The sequence below is a fragment of the Cervus elaphus genome, chromosome 14, assembly GCF_910594005.1.
Source record: "Cervus elaphus chromosome 14, mCerEla1.1, whole genome shotgun sequence".
Lineage (NCBI taxonomy): Eukaryota > Metazoa > Chordata > Mammalia > Artiodactyla > Cervidae > Cervus > Cervus elaphus.
The window spans coordinates 15398979-15415409 of NC_057828.1; the positions used below are offsets into that span (position 1 = coordinate 15398979).

Below are 16431 nucleotides of genomic sequence, written 5' to 3' on the forward strand. Positions count from 1 at the left end.
AAAGAGGTGGTGATGATAATGTTATTTTATGTAGGGTGATCTGAGAATATCTTTCTAAGACATTTGAGCAGAGAACTGGACTGAGAGCATTCCAGGCCCAGGGATTAGCAAGTGCAAATGCCTCGGGGTATAGGGAGAAGAGAATGATGAGTTCAAAGAAGAGCAAGGAGATCCCAGTGTCTGGAGCAGATGGAAGAGGGATGGTTTTGCTGGTGGTGTTAGAGCAGTAGAAAATGGTAGGAGGAAGATTAATTAGCCTTGTTGTTGAGGTACTGGTGGGTCTCACTGTCCAAAGTAAAGATTTGGGGTTTTTTCCTTAGGTGTTACTGAAATTGCTGGAGAATTCTGAAGAGTGACATAATCGGACACATTTCTAAAAGAATATTCTGGCGTGTGTGTGTGTGTGTGTGTGTGTGTGTTGGGGAAATGATGGCAGTGAAGAGGCAGAGGCCGTACGGGCAGCTAAGAGTCTATTGCAATCATGCAGGCAAGTGTGACAATAGCTTGGTCAAGTCGTGGCAAAGAAACTGATGACCAGACTGACTGCTGCATGGCATGTGGGCGCTGGCAGAAAGAGCGGAGTTCAGGAAGACTCGAGGGTTGGGGTCTGAATTTATGGCACATGGACACATTGATGATGGTCACTGTGGGCACTCAGCGGGGGGAGAGGGATAGCGCTCTAACCTGGAGTGATCATGAGGACTTTGGGAAAACATGGTGGGATTTGAACTGGATATTGAGGGAGGTGCGGAGTTTGTTTAAAGCCAAGAGGAAAGGGGCAGGACGTTAAGGCTAGTGAAACAGGGCCTGAAACAGGGAGGGGAAAGTGCAGAACTTGGAGAAGACAATGGTGTTTCCTGAGATGAAGAAAATTGGGAAGGAATAGTTTTTGAAAGACTGTTAAGAATTCATTTCAGACATATCAGTTTTGTAATGTCTTATTAAACATCTCAGCTATTATGAGTCCTTTCATATTTCATAGTCTTTTTATGTATAATAGTTCTTTGTCAGAAGCAATAAACCAAGAACAGATAGTGTTGTACTCAAAGTACTTTATAATCTCTTTGTCTTTATCTTCTTTAGTTATGATTCACATGTAGATGATGTCACCAATTCCAGATCCCATTAGGAGGTTTTTAAAAACACACTTGTCTTTCTCACAGTGATTTAGTTGACAATAATTATTTTATTCCATGTTGAACTTTTAAACTGCCTAGTTGTTTTTCAGAATTATCATTACCTCTAATGTTTAGAAACCTTTGTGTAATATTTATCATTTTCTCTTAGAGTTCTGGTTCATTATGTTTTCTTTTAATGTGATTTAGTTTTTGTTTTCCATGAAAATTTGTGTTACTTCATTAAAACCATGAAGCACGTTTAACAGCATTCACTTCTTACTTGTGGAGACCATTCGGAGGGCCTTCCCATTGCCCTCAGGTGATCTAGATACTAGAATGGAGATCAGCTTTTGATGAAGAATACTTTTTCTAAAAGTGACATCAAAAAACAGATAATAAATTTTGTCCACCTCACCTTATCTTTGACAAAGGAGGCAAGGATATACAATGGAAAAAAGACAACCTCTTTAACAAGTGGTGCTGGGAAAACTGGTCAACCACTTGCAAAAGAATGAAACTAGAACAGTTTCTAACACCATACACAAAAATAAACTCAAAATGGATTAAAGATCTAAATGTAAGACCAGAAACTATAAAACTCCTAGAGAAGAACATAGGCAAAACACTCTCCGACATAAATCACAGCAAGATCCTCTATGACCCACCTCCCAGAATATTGGAAATAAAAGCAAAACTAAACAAATGGGATCTAATGAAACTTAAAAGCTTTTGCACTACAAAAGAAACTATAAGTAAGGTGAAAAGACAGCCGTCAGATTGGGAGAAAATAATAGCAAATGAAGAAACAGACAAAGGATTAATCTCAAAAATATACAAGCAACTCCTGCAGCTCAATTCCAGAAAAATAAATGACCCATTCAAAAAGTGGGCCAAAGAACTAAACAGACATTTCTCCAAAGAAGACATACAGATGGCTAACAAACACATGAAAAGGTGCTCAACATCACTCATTATTAGAGAAATGCAAATCAAAACCACAATGAGGTACCATTACACACCAGTCAGGATGGCTGCTATCCAAAAGTCTACAAGCAATAAATGCTGGAGAGGCTGTGGAGAAAAGGGAACCCTCTTACACTGTTGGTGGGAATGCAAACTAGTACAGCCACTATGGAAAACAGTGTGGAGATTCCTTAAAAAACTGGAAATAGAACTGCCATATGACCCAGCAATCCCACTTCTGGGCATACACACTGAGGAAACCAGATCTGAAAGAGACACATGCACCCCAATGTTCATCGCAGCACTGTTTATAATAGCCAGGACATGGAAGCAACCTAGATGCCCATCAGCAGATGAATGGATAAGGAAGCTGTGGTACATATACACCATGGAATTTTACTCAGCCGTCAAAAAGAATTCATTTGAACCAGTCCTAATGAGATGGATGAAACTGGAGCCCCTTATACAGAGTGAAGTAAGCCAGAAAGATAAAGAACATTACAGCATACTAACACATATATATGGAATTTAGAAAGATGGTAACGATAACCCTATATGCAAAACAGAAAAAGAGACACAGAAATACAGAACAGACTTTTGAACTCTGTGGGAGAAGGTGAGGGTGGGATGTTTCAAAAGAACAGCATGTATACTATCTATGGTGAAACAGATCACCAGCCCAGGTGGGATGCATGAGACAAGTGCTCCGGCCTGGTGCACTGGGAAGACCCAGAGGAATCGGGTGGAGAGGGAGATGGGAGGGGGGATCGGGATGGGGAATAAGTGTAAATCTATGGCTGATTCATATCAATGTATGACAAAACCCACTGAAATGTTGTGAAGTAATTAGCCTCCAACTAATAAAAAAATTAAAAAAAAAAAAAAAAATTTTGTCCACCTGAGGAAGTCCTACATGTGGATTCCTGTAAGTAGGAATTTAACATTGAAGATAAAACTAAGTTATGATTTTTCTACTTCTAGCTGTGTAGCCTAGAACAAGTTAAATGACTTAACACTTTGGACTCTAAACCCTGTCTTGTAAAAAAATAAATAAATAAATAAAGCCTGTCTTGTCTGCTAAACAATAAAGGTAATAATGGAACCAAATTCCTAAATTTGTATGAGATTTAAAGGAGATAATCCACGTGAAGAGACTCACCCATAGTAAATGCTTAGTAAATTATTACTATAATCATCACCACCAAAGATAAAATACCATATCAAATGTGCTTTTAGCATTTACTCCTTGCAAACCACTGGTGTGGTCTCTGGTGGATATAAAGATGGAAAATATATTTAGTTCCCTCCAAAAATTTATACTCTAGTTGCTGAAATAAGAGTACTATTTTCAAGAAGAATATGATAATAAAAATGTTCAAATGCAGTTCAGTAAAGATAAAACTTATGGCAAAATGGCACAAGATTTATGGCCCATGGATTTCATTGATAATAGTGGTTGAGGGCATTCAGAGGTGAGAGAGATGGCTTTCTAGCATGGGGTGATCATGAAGCACTTCAGGAAAACACAGTGGGATTTGAACTGGATATTAAGGGAGAAACAGGATTTATTTAAACCCAAGAGAAAAGGGACAGACATTTCATACAGGTGAAATTTAACAGGGAAAAGTGCAAACTGGGAAGAGTCAAGTATGTTTATAGAAACAGTGTTCATAATACAGAGAGCTATGATTTATATCAAAGTAAAGTAGACTTTTCTGATGAGCTCTTTTTTAAAGTTCTATTGACAAAATAAAGTATAAAAAACTAGAAAGATAAGTGAATAGATGTATGACATAAACAAGAATTAAAGTTTCCCATGCTAAAGACAAAAAGTTTCAAAATTGTCAGTAAAGAGTGATTCTAAGTACTCCTTATTAAATCTTTTATTTACTTTTCTAAAGGTATAAACATTATGCCTGGGTTTTCAAGACAACTAGACAACCATTTGAGAGTAGAAAAAGTCTGTGCTTGCCGATAAAAATCTTTAAGTTTAAGGTCTTTGTCTTTACTACAATTTCAGATCTTTGTTTTGGAACTCAAAAGCCAGGACTTTGACCATTTCCTTTTTCGGCTCTGTTTTCTTGAGCTGTTATTTGCTGCTGACAAAATAGGAGAGGGTCATAGAAATGCAAGTAAAATGTATTTTTAAAAATTGAGATATAATTGACACATAATATTATATTAGTTTTATGTATACAACATAAATATTTGACATTTGTTTATATTGTGAAATGTGTTAACATCCATCAACATCCATCACCACATGTAGTAACAAAATTTATTTTTCTTATGAAGAGATCTTATAACGTTTACTCTCTTAGCAACATTCAAATATGCTGTACAGTATTATTATTGTTAACTAGTCACCATGCTGTACATTACATCTCCGGGACTTATAACTGGAAGTTTATACCTTTGACCCCTTCACTCATTTCATCCATTCGCAATACCCACAAATTAAAAATCTTGGTTAATATCTCACATATTATTTTTTTGCTACAAATGCTACCTAGTAATGAAGGTCAGATCAACTAAAATATAAAAATAACAACAGGTAAGAAAATAATTGGTTGTATTTAATGCAAGCACTAAATTTCCATATTTTGAATATGTAAAATTAGGTGCATATATTTTAATGATTAGAAATTTTATGCAATGGATCACATGTTTAAGGACTATCACTTTGTTTTTTATTTTTATTACTTTTATTGACGTATAATTGACACTATTATATTAACTTCAGGTAAATAACATAGTGATTCTACATTTATATATCTTAAAAATTGATCACAATGTCTAGTAACTATCTGTTACCATACAAAGTTATTACAATATTACTGACTATAATTCAATGCTGTACATTACATCCCAATGACTAATTTATTTTATAGCTGAAAGTTTATGCTTAATTTCTTCACCTGTTTCACCCAATTCCCCACACTCCCAGCCCTCTGGCAACCCCCAGTTTGCTTTCTGTACCTGAGTCTGTTTCTGTTATGTTTTTTCTTTTGCTTTTTAGACTCTACATATAAATATTGTATGATATTTGTACAGTATTTGTCTTTGATGACTTATTTCACTTGGCATAAACCCTCTAGATTCATGTCTCAAATGGCAAGATTTCATTCTTTTTTGTGGCTGGGTAATATTCCATTGTTTGTATATATACCACATCTTCTTTATCTGCTTTAAACATTTAAGTTGCTTCCATATCTTGGCAAGGAAATTACAACCCACTCCAGTATTCTTGCCTAGAGAATCCTGTGGACAGAGGAGCCTGGTAGGCTGCTGTCCACAGGGTTGCATAGAGTTGGACACAACTGAAGCGACTTAGCATGCATGCATGCATTGGAGAAGGAAATGGCAGCCCACTCCAGTGTTCTTGCCTGGAGAATCCCAGGGACAGAGGAGCCTGGTGGGCTGCTGTCTATGGGGTTGCACAGAGTCAGACACGACGGAAGTGACTTAGCAGCAGCAGCAGCATATCTTGGCTATTGTAAATAGTTCTGCAGTGACCATAAGAGTACATTTATCTTTTCAAATTAGTCTTTTTCTTTTCTTTGGATAAATACCTGGAAATGGAATTACTAGATCATCTAGCAATTCTATTTTTAATTTTTTAAGGAATCTCCATACTTTTTTCCCTAGAGGCTGCACCAACTTACATTCCCACCAGCAGTACATGAGAATTCCCTTTTAATCTGCATCCTCATCAGCATCTGTTATTTGCTGTCTTTTTGTCTTTTCGATAATAGCCATTCTGTCAGGTATAAAGTGATATATCATTTTGGTTTTGATTTGTATTTCCTGATGATTAGTGATTGTGAGCATCTTTTCATGTGCTTTTGACCATCTGCATGTCTCCTTTGGAAAAACATCTATTCAGATGCTCTGTTCACTTTTCTTAATATTGAGTTGTGTAAGTTCTTTATATATTTTGGATATCAACATCATTTCCCTTTAAGAAGTTGCCTTTTTATTTCATTGATGGTTTCCTTCATGGTGCAGAAACTTTTTGCTTTGATGTAGTCCATTTTTTAAATATTTGCTTTTGCTTACTTTGACGGAGGAGACAGACCCAAACAAAATATTTCCAAGACTGATGTCAAAGACCATACTGCCAATGTTTACTTCTAGGGGTTTTATGGTTTGGGTCTTAAAATTAAGGTTTTAGGTCTGTCTAGTCAAAGCTTTGGTTTTTCCAGTAGTCATGTATAGATATCAGAGTTGGACTATAAAGAAAGCTGAGCACCAGAGAACTGATGCTTTTGAACTGTGGTGTTGGAGAAGATTCCTGAGAGTCCCTTGGACAGCAAGGAGATCCAACCAGTCCGTCCTAAAGGAAATCAGTCCTGGATATTCATTGGAACGACTGATGTTGAAGCTGAAACTCCAATACTTTGGCCACCTCATGTGAAGAGTTGACTCATTTGAAAAGACCCTGATTCTGGGAAAAATTGAAGGTGGGAGGAGAATAGGACGACAGAGGATGAGATGGTTGGATGGCATCACCGCTCAATGGACATGAGTTTGAGTAAACTCCGGAAGTTGGTGATGGACAGGGAGGCCTGGCGTGCTGCAGTCCATAGGGTTGTAAAGAGTCAGATACCACTGAGTGACTGAACTGAACTGAATCTATTTTTAGTTTATTTTTATATGTAATGTAAGAAAGTGGTCCAGTTTCATTCTTTTGCTTGTAGCTTTTCAGTTTTCCCATTGTTATTTGTTGTTGTTGTTATTTAGTCACTAAGTTATGTCCAACTCTTTTGCGACACTGTGGACCATATCATGTCAGGCTCCTCCGTCCATGGGATTTCCCAGGCAAGAATATTGGAGTTGGTTGCATTTTCTTCTCCAGGGGATCTTCCCGACCTAGGGATTAAACCCATATTTCCTGCTTGGCAAACCTATTCTTTACCACTGAGCCACCAAGGAAGCTCTTGTCATACATTAGTTGACCATATATGCATGGTTTTTATTTCTGGGCTCCCTATTCTGTTGTTTTCATTGATCTGTGTATCTGTTTTTGTGCCAGTATCATATAGCTTTGATTACTATAACTTTGTAGTATAGTTTGAAATTAGGGAGCATGAGAACTCAGCTTTCTTCTTCTTTCTTAAAATTTCTTTTTCTGTTCAGAGTCTGTTTTCAATACAAAATTCTGAATTATTTCTTTCAGTTCCATGAAAAATACCATTGGCGTTTTGAAAGGTATGGCATTGAATCTGTAGATTGCTTGGAGGTAGTATGGACATTTTAATGCTATTAATGCTTCTAATTCACTAGGACAGTATATTTTTCCATTTGTTTGGTTGTTTTCACTTTCTTTTGTCAATATTTTATAGTTTGCAGAGTATAGCTGTTCACCTTCTTGGTTCAGTTTATTCCTAAGTATTTTTTTCTTTTTCATACAGTTGTACATGGGATTTTCTTAATTTCTCTTTCTGATAGTTTTCAGTTCAGTTCAGTTCAGTTGCCCATTTGTGTTCAACTCTTTGCAACCCCATGGACTGCAGCACACCAGGTCTCCCTGTCCATCACCAACTTCCAGAGTTTACTCAAACTCATGTCCATTGAGCAGTGATGCCATCCAACCATCTCATCCTCTGTCATACCCTTCTCCTTCTGCCTTCAATCTTTCCCAGCATAAGGGTCTTTTCCAGTGAGTCAGTTCTTCACATTAGGTGGCAAAAGTATTGGAGTTTCAACTTCAGCATCAGTCCTTCCAATGAATATTCAGGATGGATTTCCTTTAGGATGGACTGGTTGGAGCTCCTTGTAGTCCAAGGGACTCTCAAGAATCTTCTCCAACACCACAGTTCAAAAGCATCAATTTTTTGGCTGTCAGCTTTCTTTATAGTCCAACTCTGATATCTATACATGACTATTGGAAAAACTATAGCTTTGACTAAATGGACCTTTTTTGGCAAAGTAATGTCTCTGCTTTTTAATATGTTGTCTAGGTTGGTCATAACTTTTCTTCCAAGGAGTAAGCGTCTTTTAATTTCATGGCTGCAGTCACCATCTGCAGTGATTTTGGAGCCCCCAAATATAAAATCTGTCACTATTTCCACTGTTTCCCCATCTATTTGCCATGAAGTGATGGGACCAGATGTCATGATCTTAGTTTTCTGAATGTTGAGTTTTAAGCCAGTTTTCACTCTCCACTTTCACTTTCATCAAGAGGCTCTTTAGTTCTTCTTTGCTTTCTGCCATAAGGGTGGTGTCATCTGCATATCTGAAGTTATTGATATTTCTCCCAGCAATCTTGATTCCAGCTTGTGATTCATCCAGTCCAGAATTTCTCATGATATACTCTGCATATAAGTTAAATAAGCAGGGTGACAATATACAGTCTTGATGTCCTCCTTTCCCGATTTGGAACCAGTCTGTTGTTCCATATCCAGTGTATAGAATTATAACAGATTTAAGTATATTTATTTTGATTCTGCCACTTTACTAATTTATTTATTAGTTCTAATAATTTTATGATGGAGTCTTTGGGGGTTTTCTGTATATAGCATCATGTCCTCTGCAGATTTACTTCTTCCTTTTCAATTTGAATGCCTTTTATTCCTTTCCTTTTCTGATTGCTATGGCTAGGACTTCCAGTACAATATTTAATAAAAATGGAAATAGTGGGCATCCTCATCTCTTTCCTGATTTTAGAGGAAATGCTTTCAGCCTTTCACCACTGAATATGATGCTAGCTGTGGGTTTGTTGTATATAGGTTTTATTATATTGATATATGGCATATTCTATGCCTAATTTACTATGTGTTATTAACTTATTAAGAGTTTTTGTAAAATCATAAATGGATGTTGAATTATATCAGATGGTTTTTCTGTGCCTATTTATATAATCATATGATTTTAATTATTCATTTTGTTAATATGGTGCATCATATTGTTTGATGTGCCTATATTGAATCATCCTTGCATCTATGGAATAAATATCACTTGATGGTGAATAATCCTTTCAACGTGTTGTTGAATTTGGCATGCTAGTATTTTGTTGAGGATTTCTGAATTTATGTTCCTCAGGGATTTTCACCTGTAATTTTCATTTTTTTTTTAACTTCTTGGATTTGGACAACTGTTTTCTTCGCCAGGTTAGGAAGGTTTTCAGCCATTATATTTTCAGATGTTTTCTGTTGTTGTTTCTTTTTTTCTCTCCTTCTGGGACCCCTGTCATGTGAATGTTAGCATGCTTGATGTTGTCCTAGAGGACCCTTAAATTATCCTCACTTTTTGGATTATTATTATTTTTTGCTCTTCCAGTAGATTAATTTCCATTTCCCTATCTTCCAGATTGCTGATCTGTTCTTCTGCATCCTCTAACCTGCTGTTGATTCCCTGTAGTGTAGTTTTCATTTCAGCTATTGTGTTCTTCAGTTCTGATTGGTTCTTTTTTGTATTTTCTATCTCTTTGCTGAAGTTCTCACTGAGTTCATCCATTCTTCTCCCAAGTTCAGTTAGAATCTTTATGAATATTTATTTCGAATCTTTCCCTGGTAAATTTTGTATTTCCATTTTGTTTAGTTCTTTTTCTGAAACTTTTGTCTTGTTTCTTTTGTTTGGAAGGTATTGTTTTTGTCTCCTCATTTTGCTTAACTGTTTGTGTTTGTTTCTATGTATTAGGCATATGAGGTATGTCTCGCAGTCTTTAAAGAGTAGCCTTATGTAGATGTTGTCCTGTGGGCCCGGTGACACAGTCCCCTAGTCACCAGAGCCAGCTGCTCCAGGTGTATCCCCAGTGTGGGCTGTGTGTGTCCTTTTGCTGTGGTTGGGCTGTGATTGCTGCAGGCATGCTGTTTGGCAGGGTTGGCCCTCAGGTTGGTTGGCTGAGAGGTCTGCATGTGATTGCTGTGAGCTTGTTGAAACGTGGGACTGGCCCCCACTGCGACTGGCTCTGAAGCCTTGCTATGGCTGTTGTGAACATGCTGTGGTTGAGGGCTGACCCTCTGGAGCAGCAGCTGCTTTGGAGGGGCCACTGACGCTGGTAGAGGACACTTGCTGTGCGGGGTGGGCTGGAAGCTGCTTTGGAGAGGCCCTCTGGATGGGTGTGTTGAGCAGGAGAGAACACCTTGGAAGAACACCTGGGTGGGAGCATTTTTTTAACCAAGATGATGGAAAGTAACAGAAATGGCATGTACCAGTGCCAGGCCAGGTAAGTGGAAAGAGAGCAAAAGAAAATGGCACCCACCAGTGCCTCTGTCACAAAGAAAGTTTTACCAGATCCCTGCCACTGCAGCACACTCCCTAAATTAGTTGATCTCCTTGTCTGACCCAGGCAGTTTTCAAGTTGCTTCTTCTGTGCTAGGACACAGTGTGAGACTGTGCAGACTTTTCAGGAGCAGAATCTTGGTTTTCCACAGCCCTGTGGCTCTCCCTGATATAAGTCACACTGGTTTTCAAGGTCTGATGTTAAGGGGCTCATCTTCCCAGTTCAGGTCCCCTGAGCTGGGGAGCCCAGTGTGAAGCGTGGACCCCTTGTTCCTCAGGGGACATCTGCGATTGTGACGTTCCCCGCCCCCACCACAACCTGTGGGCCACTGCATTGGGAGTGTGTGTTGTGACTAGACTGCATCTCTTCTCTTTCCACCCATCTCCATATGGCCTTTTCTTTATATCCTTAATTGTAGAAAATTGGTCCTGCTAGTCCTCAGGTTGTTCTCAGAGATAGTTGTTCTATGTGTGGTTGTGGTTCGTGGTTTCTGTGGGGGAAGGCTCACTCAGGAGCCTCCTACTCTGCCATCTTGATCCACCAGATGTGAAGACTGTCACTTTAAAAGGAGGACAAATTACTAACCTTTGACTGGCCTTTTATTTAGAAATGTATGAGGTTAGTAAATGGTAAAAGGGCATTTCTTGTGCAGGAAGCCATACAGTGGAGAAAAGTCACATAGATCTAAGGGACTTATAAGCATTTTATAATGGCTAGACCATACTGTTTGTGTGTATGTGTTTGTGCGTGAACACACAGCTGTGGAGGGTGGGAAAGGGGGCCAGACGGAGGGAGGGAGAAGGCATGAGAGAGCCAGTAAATGCTGAAGTTAGAGTGGCTTGCAAGGGTAAGAGCTCTGAAGAGACATGTATCATTGAAGAGGCAATGAGTTACTGAAAAACTGGACCACACTTAAGAGTGTTTTTGATGGGAATCACCTCAGAGAGAAGGTTGTTTCCATCATTCAGAAGAAAACTGTGGCAATCCAAGCAAGGGTGGTAGAAACTGTATCTAAGGCAGTCATGATGGAAAACTGAAGACAGCATCATGAGACATTTAAAGAAGAACAGATGAGACTTCATTACTAATAGGTCTTGGGGACAGGAGAGGAATGAGTCTTGGATGACCTCTGGAGTTTTGGTTAAGGTGACTGGAGAGCATCATTTACTTCACAAATTATTATGTATTAATGTGTCAAACTCTTTGTCAGCCTTTCTGAAAGGTTGTAGGCACACAAGGGTAACTGAGAACTTTCTGGAAGAGAAAGGTAAGTGAACATACAAATATATTACAGTTGGTAAGTGATGCAGTCCATCCTGAAAAAGAATTCAGGAGAAAAATAAAGCAGAGATTAATTATAAGGAGAAAAAGTGGCATTCAGTTATAGACACAAAAATATCAGGAGAGCTCTGGAACTGCCGAATGGGAACTGAGAAATATACGGAGAGGCAGCCAGTATGTGGGGCGCAAGAATCCACCTTGGAATCAGAAATACCTGGGCTTGAATTGCTGCCTGGCTCCATCAGTTGTTAGGTTTATGACTTCAGGTTTCATCACCTAGGTTTATGATTTCAGTTTCATCATCTGAAAAATGGAATTCAAGTCACCCCCTTTTCAGAGTTATTGAGGATGAGTGATAATCATCTCTTCCATCTTTAGTGCAGTAAGTGACAAAGAGGGTGCAGGGTACACGGTGGTTCTGAAGTGTTGGTGGCCTTGCCCAGTGCTGGTCTGGAGTTCAGGTGGGACTCTCAGCTGGGGGAAGCAGATGATTGGTGATGCTGCAGTAGGGGAGAGACCACTCCAGAGAAGTCTAGCAAGAAGAAAGCATGATGATTGCTAAACATCCTCCTGTTTTCTGAATGGTTGCTCAGTTCCAAAAATTCAGATTATTCAGTTCAGTTTATCTGAATAATTTTCTTGCTTTTGGGAAGACAAGGAATTACTAAAGATAGTAATGTCTTTTGAAATTAAGTCTTTATGTTTTTTTCCCTTAAAATATGCACATATCAATAACTGTTACATATTGCATACAAAGAACTCTAACTTGTCCATCTTTAGGATGATGACTGTGACCATCCTTACAATATAATTTAATGATGACAGTATTTCATTTGAGATCTACTTTAAAAATCAGTCATTATTTAGTCACAAAAGAGTCCCCTCAATTTCAGTGGCTGAGTTGTAAGCATGTGACTGACTTAAAGAGGTTGCAGTTTTGGTCTTTAATCAGCAAAATCTTGTTTGATTTATGGGAAAATCGGGTATTTCAGAGTCAGAATGTTCCTAGGTTTAGTTCTGGCTTGGTTTCCTGGTTCCTTGAGGGAATTTGGACAAGTTTCTAATCTCTCTGAACCTCAGTTTTCTCAAGCTTAAAATGTAGTTAATAATAACTTCATTGCACATTTATTGTAAGACTAAAATGAGATGAGAAATGCAGAATGACCATCGCAGTGCCTGGCACCTAGTAGTGTCCAAGTTCTTTCCCTGGACACAGCACCTCAGCAACTTTTTTGTTTCCTCTTCTCAAAGAATAAGTATCGATGTCACTTTTCACCAATCCTTTGAGTTAATAATAGCATTCATTTGTGGCAACTCTGGAAACAAACTGCCACACTAAGACACAGAATCTGAGCTAGCACGTACAGTCCAATTTTAGGTTTAGTTGCTTTGGAGGTAACTTGCGTGAGTCACTGAAGGGCTGGGGTGCTAACAGACAGCCTTACAGCTTAACAGCAGACTGTATTTACCTTGACTGTCTTTTATTATCCGTCTTACTAGCAGAGGTCGGTGAGAAAGAACTCAGTTACTGCTGCTGCCAGAAAAACACATCCAAGTGTCTAATAATATAGCTAAATGCATTATTAATTAGAAGCAACAAGACGAGCTATAATCCTGTCAAGAAGTCAAATGATCCAGTAGGTTTTCCCACCTCCTAGGGAAACCCTCTTTCTGTATACCATTCCTTTTAAAGAGTAAGTTTCAAACTAAGTATGTTTATAGATCTGGCAGTTTCTTTTCTTGTATTGAGAAGTTTCCTTTCCTTATTAAGAGTGGAAGCTCTCTAATGAAGGGTGTTTATCACTGTTAGCGCTGCTTATTTACTATCATTGCCCTTCTGCATGCAGCTTATTTCTTCATTTCCCCTCCGCCTTTCTGGCATTTGCTGTCTGAGACCGCTGCTCCCCTGCATTTACAACACTGCTTCTCTTGTTTTACCTTAGCGTGTTTCATTTTATTTTTCTTCTGTATTCCATCTTCAGCTTTCCTCCATTTATGTTCTCACATGCCATTACTCTCTAAAATCCCACACTCTGTCTGAACAACACCCCTTTTAGGCTCACGGTGACCTGCCGGTCACAGTGGTCTGGGCGTCTGCTCCATCAGCTCACTTCACGCTGCACCTCTGCGGGGCAGTTCCAGGTACTACCTGCTACTGGGTTTTTGTTTTCATGTTAGGACCCCACCGCTCAGCCACGGGCCCATGTGCTCTTTGCTCTCACCACTCTCCTTCTCTATCCATGAGGGATAAAAATGCATCGTGGTAGGAGTGTTTTCAGGCTCAAGTAAAATAATGGATATCAATATTTTTCGTGAACTCTGAAGACTTCACTGATTATTGAAAAGGAGTTATTCTTTCTAAGCCATTCTGCCCATAAAGTATTCAAATTTGAAAATACCACTGGTCAAATCCTTTTAGTAAACACATCTCTTTGTAGTTAGGTAAATGATCTAACCCCCTAAGTGACTGGTTCCTAGTTTTAAGCAAGACCATAGGACAGAGTGACTGTTGTAGGTGCCAGATGTTGGGTGGTGTCTTCAGAAAGTGGCGGATGCTGCTGCATGTATGGCCGACAGATTTTTTTTTTAATGACCGCAGGTGAGAAAGATGCTGCTTGTTAAAATAGATAAAATACACTCATGATTTCCTACTTTATTTTCTCTAAGTTAGTCAGCTGTAGAGCCTAGATTCCTTCAGCACTTCCTTTCTTTGGTTTTTGTTGCTTCTAAAGACATTTTTCACTGTTTGCCTACACCTGTTCCTCCAGGCTTTCAAAGTGAAGACGCAGCTGTTGCTACTGACTGGCCATGGCTGTGGTCCTGAGCCTGGGTCTCCTGCTCGTTTTCCACCCAGGACAGCGGTGAGAGCATGGGATGCTGCACTGTGAGTACTGTGACCTCCCGCCTCTTGCCAGGCTGACGGCTTGGCTCCTCTTCAGTCTCCTGCCTTTGCTTTCCTGAATATATGCTGACTACTCAGTATGTGTGTTTCAGTTCCTGGCTTAAACGTTGTATTTGCTAACTGAACAGAGGAGGTTTCTTCTTATTATTGGAACTTTGGCATCATTACATCAATCAGTTGCCCGGTAATTCTTCTTTCTAGAAGAAACCTAAGCCTCAGTGATGTTTTAAACCCACCTGTGTGAGTTTCTTAGTAGCAGTGCCTAGTGATGGCTATGACAATGTGACAGTGATCTTCCATGCTAAAACTGTCTGTGTAGGTAATGGCACTTTATACTTGAATGCTTATTTTAATATATTTATTGTGCACTTACTTGCCATTTAGCTTATTTGTGGGAGTCTGTACTTATTGTGGTTATGGTATTGGTTAGAAAAATCTTGATTCTAGTCAAAAGGCACTGAAAAAGTTATTTAATTTCTCAAAACTTTGGAGTCAGCCTCAATTAGGGTTGTTAGGACGGAGGAACACATGAACTGTATAGAGAAGATTCCCTGACCTTTTTCCAGCTGTCCCTGTCCTACCTCTATTGTATTATTTTCTTTCCCTTTCTTTGTAGCATATGTCATAATCTGATGTCATATTCTTTATTTGGTAACGGTTTAAGACAATGCAAGCTCCATGCAGGTAGCCATGTGTTGCTTGGCTTGTTGGTGAATCTCAGGTTCTCTCCTGAGAACCACGTTGACAATTTGACAGGTGCTCTGTACCTGTTGAATGAATGACTAATGTAACCAAACACTTGGCACAATATCCACAGTATACACAGAGTAACTCAATAAATGATCATTATCATTACTGTAAATATCATGATGAGCTTACAGCGAGAATTTAGGAGTCATTTGTCTGTTACTTTTTTCTCGAAGGTTTATGTGAGTGCTTTGGGTTTCTACCCTCTGTTTCCCTGTTAAACAATCTCTGCTTAGGTACTCAGCCATACCAACAACCCCCAGATCTGCATTTCTGCCTCCCTCTGGATTCCCAGGTGTGGCTTGTGGACACTCATTCAGCAGGTCTCTCAGTCCTGCTCACCTTTCCCAGTCTGCCTCTCTCTGTTCATGGCACTGTACCAGCCCTGATGCTCAAATTAGGATCTTCAGATCAGCCTTGATCTTGCCCTGATTGCCCTTGTCTAACCAGTTCACAGTTTTTCCCTCAAAAACATCTCTTTTCCTCACTTGCCTAGCTCTGACTACATTGCCTCTCATCTGGACTTTGAAGGCAGTTTCATAATATGATTAAATTTTATTTAACACAGTGTCAAGACTTGATATACATTTAAACATAGAGAAGCCTATGAGGTAAATTAAAGTGAAGTGAAAGTCGCTCAGTCGTGTCCAACTCTTTGTGATCCCATGGACTGCAGCCTGCCAGGCTCTTCTGTCCATGGGATTTCCCCAGCAAGAATACTGAAGTGGATTGCCATTTCCTTCTCCAGGTGATCTTCCTGAGACAGGGATTGAACCCGGGTCTCCTGCCTTGGAGGCAAATTCTTTACTCTCTGAACGCCCAGGGATGGGGTATATGTTATTAGTGTTATTGTTATTGTCATTTTACAGATGCACAGAAAAAAAGTTCAGTGAGGTTAAGTAGTTTCTTAAATTCCCAAAGTCACTCACTGTTGAATTTGAGCTTAGATCTGATTTCAGAGCCTCCACCAGCTTTTATACCTTCCTCATTGCTGCTGAATTCCTCATCCTGAGCACTTGTTTCTGTCTACACTGCCTTTCCCCCTTCCTCTGAATGTTCCCTTAATCACTCTTCAAGAATCATCTTACACAGCATCTCTTCACCTCTTTCCAAATTCTCCAGGGTAGAAACAGATGTTTCTGCGGGGTTCCACAGCACTATGTCATGTGTCAACCTTGGCCATTATTTTGCAT

General features: G+C 39.2%; 1 long non-coding RNA gene across 1 annotated transcript in view; it reads left to right on the forward strand.

The window, feature by feature from the left end:
* Positions 1-16431, forward strand: part of LOC122707872 — a 196595-nt gene that overhangs the window by 95143 nt on the left and 85021 nt on the right. Inside the window, exon 3 of the long non-coding RNA XR_006344941.1 lies at positions 14358-14473. This is a non-coding gene — a long non-coding RNA (uncharacterized LOC122707872). The remainder of the gene's footprint in view (positions 1-14357; positions 14474-16431) is intronic.